Raw genomic sequence first — 13,435 nt, forward strand, 5'->3', positions numbered from 1 at the left:
ATATTAAAATGGTTAAATATTAGTGATTTTCAGAGAAAATGAAAATATTAATTGAAAATTTGAATTGGAAAATTAAACATAGTACATGGTAGTTTACACTAGTGGCTCTGAAGCAAGGCCTGAATTCATATCTTTGGTCTGGCATTTTGTACATTTTTGGACAATTCCAAAATTTTATAATCAATAATTCTCTTTCTTTTAAATGTAGATAATAAGAGTGATCAGATAATAGGTTTTTTGAAAGTATTGTGTGAAAAATACATGCAGCATGGCTAACAATGTCTGGTATCTGGTAAGCACTCACTGAATAAAGTTTTCCACATTATTGGATTGGCAGAAATAAATTGTTCATCCAAAGCAGAGGAAATGCACATGCTGAGGACTACATGTAACTAAAAATGCTGCAATTAGGGCTGGGGATATAGCACAGTGGTAGAACACTTGCCTAAAAATGTTGCAATTTATTCACTGCATTATTCACACTGAAATGAAAGACAAGTTTCAGAACTTGAATGTTCTTATATTTAGAGTATTCTTGGAAGATGCCTGATTTCATCGATCCCATCTCACTTTTTTTTCTAATGAACTAGGTGGGTTCAGTAAGAAGTATCAAAAATGTTATTAAATCCTTCTTTCCACTGTTATCATATTTAGTATATGACTATGTTAGCAACTAATACTATAAAAATGTCTCAAAATGACAAAAATAATTCTTTTAATTTCATCATAACCACTAACAAAAGAAAAAAATACTAAAATTTATTGTACATCAAAAAGGCAGCTTGGATCTCTGTGTGTTTTTCTAACTGCAAGGTATAAAGAAAGAATCTTACAAGGTAGAATTTCTTTGCTCTGTGGTATTTAAAAAAACTGAAGCTCAGAAGGATCAATTTTTCAAGGAGTTACCAATGATAAATAAATGTTAGTTCTTAAAAAATACTAAGCTATTATTTAAGGCTATTGAATTTTCTTATATGGGCAAAAACAAGGTTAATATCAAACTTACTGGCTAATTTTTCTGTCTTCACAATGCCTTAGTCTCTTTCCTCCAAATGAATTGACCAGATGTAATAACAAGTTAAAATAACCTACGTGATTTGAAGAATTAAAAAGCTTATCTTCTATCCAGGGATGCATCTCAATCCAAATGTAAATAGTATGCTAAAAGACTTTTCCTAATTAATAAAGGACTTTGATATGGTAAGAATCTGAAAATATCAAAACCTCTGTAAAAAATTCACATACAAAAAGTGTTGAAATTTGCAACAGAAGTGGACTGTTTGCAAGGACATCCAAAACATTAACAAGCTCCTTTAGGTTCCAGAAAAAAGATATATAAATTCAATATACTTTGGCTTCAAAACTTGGGCTGAAAAATGAATCAATGCTATTTATGCAGTTAGTATTTGATTTTATTGACATTTAACAGAGAGACTATGAATTTATGCATGTAAATTAAATTTCTCTTCAGATCATTGACAATGTATTACCACAGACTTTAATTAAATTTAAGATGAATTATTTTTGAGTTAGTTGGTTAGACCTATAACATGCATTAAATATATATATTCTAGGTGTTTGTAAGAACTGACAAATAATAAATCTATGCTGTAGAAACTTTTATTATTCCCATTTTACAGATAAGTTACAAGGCATTTAATAGCTAGTGTAAGGCAAGTCAAAATAGTGTTTGGTGGAACTAGCATCCAAATTTGAGCAACACAGAATATATTCTTTCAATCAATGAATTTTACTGTCCTTTATAAAGCAGATTAACATTTTAAAAACATAACCCCAAATAGACTGCTTGATAAAAACTATTACAATATTGTATGGGAAACAAGATAATATAGATAGTGAAATACTAAACAGCATAGCTTCAGATATTTGAATACTCATTAGAAGAATGATTTAAGTATATATTTTTTAGGTACATGATTAGCTTCCCCCCCCAAAAAAAATAATAGTGATATGTAGTGACAGACAAAAGTTCATATCATGATTGTTTTAATTGTCATGCACAAGCTCATACACACATATACACACACATATGTACTCATGGCCACATATGAACACACTCACATACATACATATATAAAACCAGCATAAACCCCAGGTTATCAGTTCTCGAAGCACTGAGTTATTTGAAGCAGTGGATGAAGGAGAAAGAGGGGATTTACTATCTGATCAAAACAAATAGTAAAGGAAAAATATTCCCTAAATAGTTTCCAAGGTAACTAACTGGTTATGGACTTGGAATCTATAAATGAGAATTGAGGATTCTAAGCTTAAGAAGAAAGGGATATTAATTCTCTCTATGTATAGAAAGCAAATGCAATTCAAATAAGAGATTCAGCTTGTAGAAAATACAAAAAAAGGTGTTGCAAGAATGTATTTATGTTAATTATATATAGATAGCATATGTTTTACAAATCTATAATTATTACGTTTTAGAAAAAATTATGGTTTTAAAATGTAAGTCCATAAGATAAATCAATACAAAATATTCATATAAGTAAGTTTAATTATATGTATCTTACTTGTCTATTTTATTTATTGTTTTAATAAGTAACATACAAGTAATCAATTATAATTCAGAGATAATGTTGATAATTACAAATTCATTAATAGGACTATATTTAATTAATTCTGTATCCTTTATATTATTATATCTTTAACATAGAATTTAGTAAGAAGTTAAATTTTTATTAGTTCTATACTCAAAACTCAGTACTTTATTAAAAATGACCAAAGATCTATATTCATTATGGAAGAAATTTTGACATGATAGAAACTACTGAAACAAAATTATGTAATTAATTATGCTATTAATAAAGGGCTACCAACATTTGCTTCTGTTGTATTTGCATGATATTAGGATTTCATAGGCTGTGATTCCAAAGAACCAGCCTAAAATTTAGCCACATTTATGTTTTCATTAATGTCTTATTCATATAAAAGTGTATACAATTAACAACAATGTAACTTTCATGCAGTCATATGGAGACTATCATTTTTAAGCTAAGAGGTTCTTTCAAAGATTTTATTCTCTGTAATGGACTTTTACTTTTGATGAATATATTCATTCAACCAATGAATGATCAATAGTGTCCCATGCATGAATTATAATTATTAATATAACTTTTTACTAATGCTCTGGTACAGTATCATAATCGGGTTTACACATAATATTCTTCCATAGTCTCCTTAGTTTATGGAAGAAAAGAAATACCAATTCAAATAAAAATGTATGTGTTTTAATGCTGAACATGCCTAATAGGAAAAGCACATAAACTTCAGAATTTTTCATCACAATGTAATTTGAAATGCTTTTACAGCCTTATGACAAGAGAACTGTCAAGGTCAAACTATGCAACAGAAAATATGAAAACTCAGTAGTTAGTTCAGATAATGTATTCAGGTAAACCACACCAACACATCCATTAATTGCTAAACAACTTTCTCTTTTTCAGTATGTGGTATAATTCTTTCACACTAAATGTAATGAATATAAAATTAAGAGAATAATTTAAGGAAAAAAATCTCCATTATTCATAGTTCTGAATTTTGTATTCCTTTGTCACTGATGAATTTTTTAAAAAATGTCCACATTTTTGGGATTCATAATTGTAGACCGCTAAAATGAAATTATTGTATTTATGAGAGCTCTGAAAAAGAGTCAAATGGCATTTAAATGATATCAAAAGTGCATTTAGTTCAATTTAATTGCTAATTTGCAAGAGATTGAAATCCAGACATTGAGATAAAAGTGCATAAATTCATATTCAAATACCATCCCTTGTAGTACAAAATGGATATGGTATGAACTTTATAAAAGAAATATTTTCAATAGCATAAGGATAAAATATTCAATAAACTTTGTATTTTCTCTTTATACAGATAAAAATCTATCACTTAATTACATCATGAGGCAAACACACTATATATATGCACAATTCGATATAAATTAAGTTCCAAACATATGTGAGCCTAGTCATTGACTTTCATCTGCTATTTTCTCTTTCATTACCACATTTTTTTTTCCTTTTTTCTCTTCCAAACTCTTTTATTAAAACATATGCTCTCTGGATCTGTTCTAAGAACAGAAAGAAGTTTCAAGGCCATTCTGGGCTATTACTTCACATTTCAGACTTCACAATGATTACCTTTTGATTTCTGTTATTAAAAACTAGAAGGATTGTGCATTCAGGTATTTTTTGAGTTTGTATGGTGTGAGCTTCTTTTATTTACACCTCTGCTTCCTTAAGAGAGGGCAATGTAACATATTTGGAATAAGGTCCAAAACATGCAGGTAACTAGAATGCCAAAGATCTCTAAATCCATGGAAAATTTTGTATCCTACATTCAAGAAGATCTACTTTTGCTTATTATTTGGCTATTCACTGAGTTTGGTGATTTCTCATTCACAGCAAAAAAGTTTTCCACTGTAATCTGTAGGACCATTGGGGTAAAACAGAGAAGTTCCTAGAGTTCCCATGGAATCAGATAAGGCAGAGAAGGTGGAACATGGTCTTCATAGAATAATAAAGAATTTTACTTTTATAAATCGTGTATATTGGCTACTATGTAATATTTTATTTAAAGCAAATATATTATTTCCTTATATAAAAAAGCTATAAAATCATTGATACTAAATGTAGTTTAACTTCATTTTGGGAATCGTTGATCATTTCCTTAGGATAAGTGCATTCAAATCTTCCTCTTTTATTTGTACAATGCATTATTGTCAACTATGTTCAGCCTACTGTGCTTATATAGCACCATAACTAATTCCTCCTGTCTAAGCATAACATTGTACTTGTTGACCAATCTCTACTCATCTCCTTTCTCCCCTGCTTTACCAGGCTTTGGTATCCAATATTTTACTCTCAACTTCCATAAGATCAACATTTTCAGATTCCACATAGCAGTGAGATTATGCAGTGTTTGTCTTCCTGTGCCTGAATTATTTCGTTGAATTTAAGGTCCTTCAGGTCCATCTGGTTGTCAAAAATGGAAAGATTCCATATTGTTTCGGGCTAAACCAGTACTTCATTGTGTATATGTACAATAATTTCTTTATCTACCCATTGATTGATGGGCCTTTAGTTTGGTACCATGTCCCAGCTGTTGTGAATAGTATTTCAGCAAAGGAGAAGTACAGGTGTCTCTTTGACATGCTAATTTGATTTACTGTGGTGCAAATTACACTGGACTCCTGCTTCTCACTAGTTACAAATGTCAACTCAAAATGTATTATAAAGACTGAAGTGTAGGACTGGTAATGTGGCTCAGTGGTTAAGTACCCCTGGATTCAATTCCCAGTACCAAAAAAAAAAAAAAAAAAGAAGAAGAAGAAGAAGTTTAATAGTCAAATCTATGAAATTACTAAAAGAAAACGGATGAAATGCTCCTGCACATTGGCCTAGGCAAAGTTTTTGGACAAAACACACAAGGCACAGGCAACAAAAGCAAATGCTGACAAATGACATTATTTCATACAAAAAAAGTATCTGCCCAGCAAAGGAACACAACAACAGACCTAACATTCCACCTAGAAATGGGATAAAATCAGATAGGCAGGTGTGAAAAATGGCAAAGTATTATTCCTTTATCCTTATAGAAAATAAATATTTCAGGCTCTCTTTAAAAAGTTCAAAACCCATAAATCAATTGTGTTCTTATACACCAACGATGAATCAGCTGAATGGAAAATATCCCATTCAAAATAGCCTGAAAAAATAAATAAAACACTTGAGAATCACTCTAACAAAAGAGACGAAAGACCTCCTCAGTGAAAACTACAGAACATTAAAGAAAGAAATTGAAGAGGACCTTAGACCATGTTCATACATAGGCAGAATTAATAATATTGTCAAAATGGCTATAATAACAAAAGTGCTAGACAGATTTGATGCAATTCCTATTAAAATTCCAGTAACATTCTTCATAGATATAAAAAAAAGCAGTCATGAATTTTATTTGGAAATAAAATAAAGTATCACTTTTCTCACTAAGGACTGCCATCAGACTGGCATCAGAATACCAGACCTTAAATTATACTACAAAGCTATAGTAACAAAAATGGCACAGTATTGGCATAAAAACAGACATGAAGATCAGTGGAACAGAATAGAAGACACAGAGAATTACCTACACAAAAAACAGTTACCTCATACTAGACCAAGGTGAAATAAACATACACTGGTAAAAAGATAGCCTCTTCAACAAATGGTGCTGGGAAAATTGGAAATCCATATGGAGTAGAATGAAATTGAACACCTATCTCTCACCCTGCACAAAACTCAACTCTACCTGAATCAAGAACATAGTCATTAGACCAGAGAGCCTGTGCCTGCTAGGAGAAAAAGTAGACCCAACTGTCCATTATGTTGGCTTAGGAACTGACTTCCTCAATAAGATTCCTAAAGCGCAAGAAGTAAAATCAAGAATCAATAAATGGGATGGTATAAAACTAAAATGCTTCTCCATATCAAAGGAAACAATCAAGAATGCAAACAGGGCTCCTGGAGAATGAGAGGAAAACCTTTACCACCTGCCCCTCAGTGCATTAATCTCCAGGCTATATAAAGAACCCCCCAAATTTAACACCAACATAACAAATAACCCCATCAACAAATGGGTAAAGGAACTAAACAGGCATTTCACAGAAGAACTACAAATGGAAAACAAATATATGAAAAAATGTTCAACATCTCTAGCATTAGAGAAATGCAGATTAAAACTATGCTGAAATTCCATCTCACTCCTACCAGAATGGCAATTTTCAAGAATAAAAGTAACAATAAATGTTGGCAAGGTTGTGGAGGAAAAGGTTTACTCATACATTGCTGGTAGGACTGCAAATTGGTGGGACTGGAAGGCAGTATGGAGATTCCTTAGAAAACTTGGAATGCAACCACCAGTTATCTGACTTCTCAGCACCTACCCAAATGACTTAAAATCAGCATACTATAATGATGTGGCCACATCAATGCTAATGGCAGTTCAATTCACAATAGCTAACCTATGGAGGTAACCTCAGTGGCCTTCAACAGATGAATGGATAAAGAAAATGTATATATACGTAATGGAATACTACTAAGCCATAAAGAATGAAATTATTGCATTTGCTGGTAAATGGATGGAACTGGAGACTATTAGGCTCCATGAAATAAGCCAATCCCCCCAAAACAAAGGCAGAATGTTCTCTTTTATATTCAGATGCTAACACATAATAAGGGGCTGGGGAAGGAAGAATAGAAATTCACTGGAAGAGACAAAGGGGAGTGAATGTAAGGGTTGGGATATGGGAATAGGAAAGACAGTAGTGATAATTTTCTTTGGCTCACATATGAATATATGACCAGTGTAACTCCACATCATGTACAACCACAAGAATGGGATCTGAATTGGAATGGGTTGTACTTAATGTATGCATAAAATGTCAAAATACACTACTGTCATATATACCTAAAAAAAAAAACAAAACAAACAAAAACCTACCTCAGAGGAAACCCTGGAATAGATATTTTAAAAAAGAGAGGGGGGGAGGAAAGAAAAGAAAAATATTTCAAAACACTTTGCCTAATTTTGAAAATCTCAAAATTCATGTGTTTTGGGGAAGGTATGGAAACTGGAATGGGATTTAGCATAATTAAAAGTCTCAATCTTTGAGCTGCCTCAGTTTCTTCTCCATGGTTTTCCTTCTGACATGTTTCCCTGCTCCTTCATCTTCATTTTTTTTCAAAACATGTTAAATGGCATTTTTAAAAGGAAGTCCCTCTGTCAACTCCACACCCCTAATTATATATGATTTACTATCAAACACAGTTTTCTTCCAGAGAAACCAAAACAGCTTTGGTCATCCTTCATGAACTGACTGGCTCTGTCTCTTTCCTATGCTGTACTCCTGGCTATGGCAGGAAGACAGATGAAGCCCCTCTACTGCTCCTTAGGCTGAGAAGCAGTTCAAATAATATTTATTTGGCAAGTAAAAAGAAGCCAAAATATCAATAATTTAATAAAAAATACAGATAATATGTAGGTAATTTCTAACTTTAAAAAGTACATTTTTTTTCAGCATCCTTTTTTACAAAGATGAAGAGGTAGTGCATGTGAGAATAAGAACCTGGAGACTTTGCCAAGGTAGAGCCCTTGCAAGGAAGAACTATAAACCCATTCCTTCTCACAGCAATCAAAGGTGGCCCTGAAAAACCTCACTTCCATTGGGGGGGAATGAAGCAAAAGTCCATTCTTTTTGTCCATCTTTTCTAATCCTCCAGCACAGATATTTCCAATATTCAGCAAATGTCCCTGTGTGTTCAATCTCTTCTATGAACAATCCAATCACTTTCTATCTGTAACTGATACTTCCTAAAAAAAAAATTTACTTCATGAACCATCCTCTCCAGTGGTAGCTAGTTTTAGTTGTTGTTGTTATTCCTTTGTTTGTTTGTTTGTTTCCCCAACAGTTCCCATGCCTATGGGGTAAGATATTATCTTTTTTTAATTGCATTTTTCATACCATTTTCCTTTATTTTTCCCCAGATTGCCACATGCTTTAAAATATTTATGTCATCCATCCTTGCATAAACACTGCTATTTACTAAAAACTACAGCACTTGCATTTTCAGTTTGGTTTATTCCACTCTCTGACTACTACTTCCTATCATCCCAACAAACCTTAGGCCCCAAAACATTTTTATGTTTCTTACTCTATTTTGCTATCATGCTGTTTGTGAATTCAAAGGAGTATTACTGTCTTGTTCCTGCGTGTTATTTCTACATAACATTGTGATTACATAACAACTGATTATAACTAACTGGTCAATAATAATGATATGATATCAAAAGCTGACCATGGAAAATAAGATATTGTAGCTTGTTTTCAATATAATACATGGAAAACTCTATATGCTATATTGCACTCAAGAAATATCCATGTTTCTATCATTTAGTAGTATCTGAAACTAGAGAAGAAATTTAAAGGCAGAAGCTAAAATGAAAAAATAATTGTCATAAATTATTGGTAGTAAAAAAGTAAAACATTTATAATAAAAAGAAATTTAACCATTAGCAAAGTATTGTAAAGATTATGTACATATACTCCAGAAAAGTGAGGTGAATAATTATTAATATTTATACCTCACTAACATATTTTTCATACTGTTTATGCTATTACAGTTGCATCAGAAATTCAACCAGAAAAAAATTGAGGAAAATTGGCTTTTATATATATCCTAACTCCTTTCAATCAGGAACTTCAAATCTATGGCATAAAATATTGAAGATACGATAAGCATAAAGTAATATTAGAGAGGAAAATAATAAGCGGAGTATAAGTACTCACCAGCTGCCAATCAAAATTAAATTATACAATGAAGTACTACCTGACAGTCAAGAAATAGACGATTCAATAGCAATGTATACTTCTATATTCAGTCATTTCATAACAAATGCCATTTTGAAAGATCTAAATCATATTAGGAAGAGATATGGATATAGTATTCTTGAACTCCTAATAATTAAAGATGGAATGTATAATCAACTACGTACAACAACTGTCAGTTCCCTGATGAGGACTCCTCCCACACCTTTAATCTTGAAACACCTGTGATACTTAGAATTTTAACCCATCAAATTTGATCTTTAACACACTGAGACCCAAGCCATACTCTGCATAAAAATAAGAAACCAACTGGTAGCTAAACTTGTGGATTTGCTCTCCACCACAAAGATACTTGGGCTCAGAAAAATCTTACCTCAGCAGGCATGCAACTATCATTATTTTAATTTTTTTTTCCTTTTACATCTAGAATGAAATTAAATCACGTTCTTCAACTAGCATATTGCTGACTTGAACTCACAAGAATAACTTTGGGTCACTTTTGAGTTTGTTTTTCATTCAGTAAACTTTCAGGAACGTTTTTCAAGAATCTTTATTTAGTAGAGGTCATTTTTAAAAAGAAAGTACTTGTAGGCAAAAAGCAAAACAAATGAAAGAAAATGTGCTATGAGAAAAGGCTTCCAGGACCGTATGTGAGGGATAGAACAAGTTAGAGGACACAGTGTGCAGACAGATCACTGTAGTCTTCTAAGTGGAGCTGCTTAACAGTCTCCAGCTACTGCACCTTTGGGTCTACCAAGGTTTTCACACCAAAGTCAGAATTTCTATGCTCTGCTCACAGCCAATGACTGAACGTAGTGAGGTTTCTAAATTTGGACCATGTCTTCCTTGTATGGAATTCTTTCAGTCAGGATCATTCTCCAGATGACTGGTCACTGGCCTGGCTGATGCTTTTGCAGAATAACTGGTAGTAGTAAGTTCCCTTTACATCATCCTCCTTCTTATCTTCTTTCATATATTAGTCCTCAATTGCTCTCGGAAGACATTCCTTGCCTACTTCTGCTCACTCCCCTGCCTTTTTTTTTTTTTAATTTTATCACTTATAGTTGTTTCCCAGTAGCTCTTGGTATCTTTAATTTCATCTTGGCATCCAAGTCAGAGGACTCAAGCTCTCCACATAGTATCTACATCAGTAAGTAGGCATAAACTGTATTCTGATTATTTCCTATTAAATAGTTCTCAATGGTTCCTTTCCAATTGAGTTCCCACCATAGGACTGTGTAAGTTTTCCAGAAGCTTAAGTGCTATCACTGACTGCTGCCTAAAAACTTTCTCACTTGTTTATCAATGATACCTGTGCCACAGGGATATGGTGATAAACCTACATACCCATGGATAGGTGGTTTAAAGGCTGTGACTTCTATAAATCTCCACTTCTCCGTAGCAGCTTGTACTCCCTTAGAAAGCCATCCCACTGCACACTTGCAGACCCTCATCTTCTTGCTGTTACCCCACTGCATTTCTCTCTGATGGGGAAATGAAATTTCTGTCCACCAGGATTTCTTTTCCCATACTGTGCTTCCACAATTTTCTGATCTAACCTCCATTCCAAATTCAGATTCCACAGACCATTTCTGAACTGCTGCTTTTTCAGTAGCCTAAATTCCTGTCCTTCACTCATATAGAAGTCCTATAAATTCATCCCTTTATTCCATTGACTATATTTAAGGTACTAAAGATAGCTATCTCAATGTTCACCAATCTCCACTTATTGTTCAAAATTGCTCTATAATTTTACTGTTACTCAATCAGTTTTCCACTTCTTCATCATGGATCCTTAATCCCCATTGTCTCAAAATCTTGGATCTTGCTACTTCCCTACTAACCTTGACATCTTTGTCCTTGTCTCTTTCCAATACAATGAAAGATCCCTTGAACCCTCCGCTACATCAAAAGGTAAGTGATTCATTACTGTTTTGCATATCATCCACTTCAATTATTTTTTTCAGGGATGTTGTGCTACCAATTATTCCCTGTGTTTATAGTTTTTCAGTCTCGTTTCTACTTTCCATCATTTAACCCTAAAGATAATACAGAAACACACACATATACTCAGATAAATAATCACTTGCCATGAAATGATCAAATAACTACCTAAACTTGTCTGTCCTCTTTTTTTTAACACTATCTCATCTTTCATTCTATGATGTTTAGTCAAATTATTACTCTGCAATGCAGTCCTCATTCCTTTAGCTCTAGTTTTTCCTCACTCCATCTCCAATTGTGATTCCACAGTGGGCTCCATGTCTTAAAGTCCAGGAGAGGCCTTCCTGTCCCCTATTATTGACCTCTCACCAACATCTAATATTCTTGATTACAGCATTTTTCTCAAGACAAACCCTTGCATGGTTTCTCTCACATCACACACTCCACATGATTTTTCTGCCACTCTGCCCCCGCTATATATATATATATATATATATATATATATATATATATATATATATATATATATATATATATTATAGGAATGGAATGGAATTCTTTCAGTCAGAATTATTCTCCACATGATTGGTCATTGGCCTGGCTGAGACTTTTGAGGAATAACTAGGTGGTAATAAGTTCTTTCTACATCATCCTCCTTATTATCTTCTTTCATGTATTAGTCTTCAATTGCTATATAAAGGCATTCCTTGCCTACTTCTGCTCATTCCCCTGCCTTTTTTGTTCATTCTCTCTCTCTCTCTCTCTCTCTCTCTCTCTCTCTCTCTCTCTCTCTCTCTCTCTCTCTCTCTCCTCTCTTTTTTGTTTATATACCATTCTCTCTGTCCTTCTCCTCTTTCTTGTTCATTTTCCACAGAAGTCTCAGTGTATTAATTGCCAAAGGTCACAGGTCCCACCTAAACACTGGGTCTTCATTCTACACTTCCCCAGGTGACTGTATCTATACCCAAGATTTTAGTTACATGAATTAATAATGATCAGCCTAAGCTATTTCTGTATTTTTATATTCTTACTATGTTTCTATACAAAATACAAAACTAAAAGTATTTTACTCCTTCTTTTGGGTTCCATAATTCAGTGCATAGATCAAGAAATCATCTTTGAATCCTTCCATATCAAATCTGCAATATTGGCTGTGCAACTAACCCACATTATGATAATGGAGAAGGGAAAGGAATAGTCATATCAGAAGACAGTCTCCCAAGTCCACAGGTATCTGTAAGCAGAGCTAGCCCCCAGAAACAATTTGTGTCAGAATGCTCTATGGGTGGCTGAGGCCTGTGAGTAGAGATGCATAGTGTTTTGTGCAGTCCCAGACACATTTTTAGCCTATGCTGAAATGCAAAATGGCCCTAGCTATATCTTCTTTCTGGAATTAAGATGAGAAAATCCATAGGTACAATTCCCTAAGGTCACAATGTAACTTAGTAGTCAGCAACTCATCAGGGGAAGGTGGGAGGATCATGGAATCTGAGTCAGAGCTGAGGTCTGATGTCAGGGGTGTAAATGTCATGGAGGGGGAATCCCAGCACCCACACGGATGAGGTAACTCCAGATGCCAATCCTGCTCACAGTCCACTGTGGCATAGCCAGCATCCCCCAGAAGGCACACTCCATGACAACACTGTTCTGATACCGCTGTCATTCTGTGGCCCCCTTTTGACTCATAAAGAACACTACCTGAAGATTTAATATGAACCACCAAAACAGCACTGTCAGCATCACCTCCCTCCAGGCTGACAGGTGCAGAGTGGTTGAGGGGTCCAAGGATGTGACCACTGACTTCTCATAAAACCATCATTTAGTATAACAGTGCAAATTTTGCAAGATTGATATCTAGTTTAATATCTCCATGCCATAGGAGGGACTGTATTCTTGGGGTGGTGAGGTGTGTGTGGTGGGGGTGGTGGTGGTGGTGTGTTTTCTAGATAAACAGACATGAAAGTTTTAGAACAATCCTAACACACTTCTGCAAAAATGAAGGTCTCTCCCTCCAACTCAGTGTCTCACAATGAAGTAGCAACAAAGTTTTCATTTGCACAGTTGGATTCAGACTTTAAGGTGAAGTTCTTGTGGGTCATT

At 33.8% G+C, this 13,435-nt stretch overlaps 1 protein-coding gene across 3 annotated transcripts in view; it reads right to left on the reverse strand.

Annotated features, from left to right (window-relative positions):
* The window catches only part of Grik2 (glutamate ionotropic receptor kainate type subunit 2), a 634,369-nt gene that overhangs the window by 85,516 nt on the left and 535,418 nt on the right, over nucleotides 1-13,435 (reverse strand). The gene's annotated exons all lie outside the window — the stretch shown is intronic.

Source organism: Urocitellus parryii, chromosome 8, assembly GCF_045843805.1.
Source record: "Urocitellus parryii isolate mUroPar1 chromosome 8, mUroPar1.hap1, whole genome shotgun sequence".
NCBI classification, from domain to species: Eukaryota; Metazoa; Chordata; class Mammalia; order Rodentia; family Sciuridae; genus Urocitellus; species Urocitellus parryii.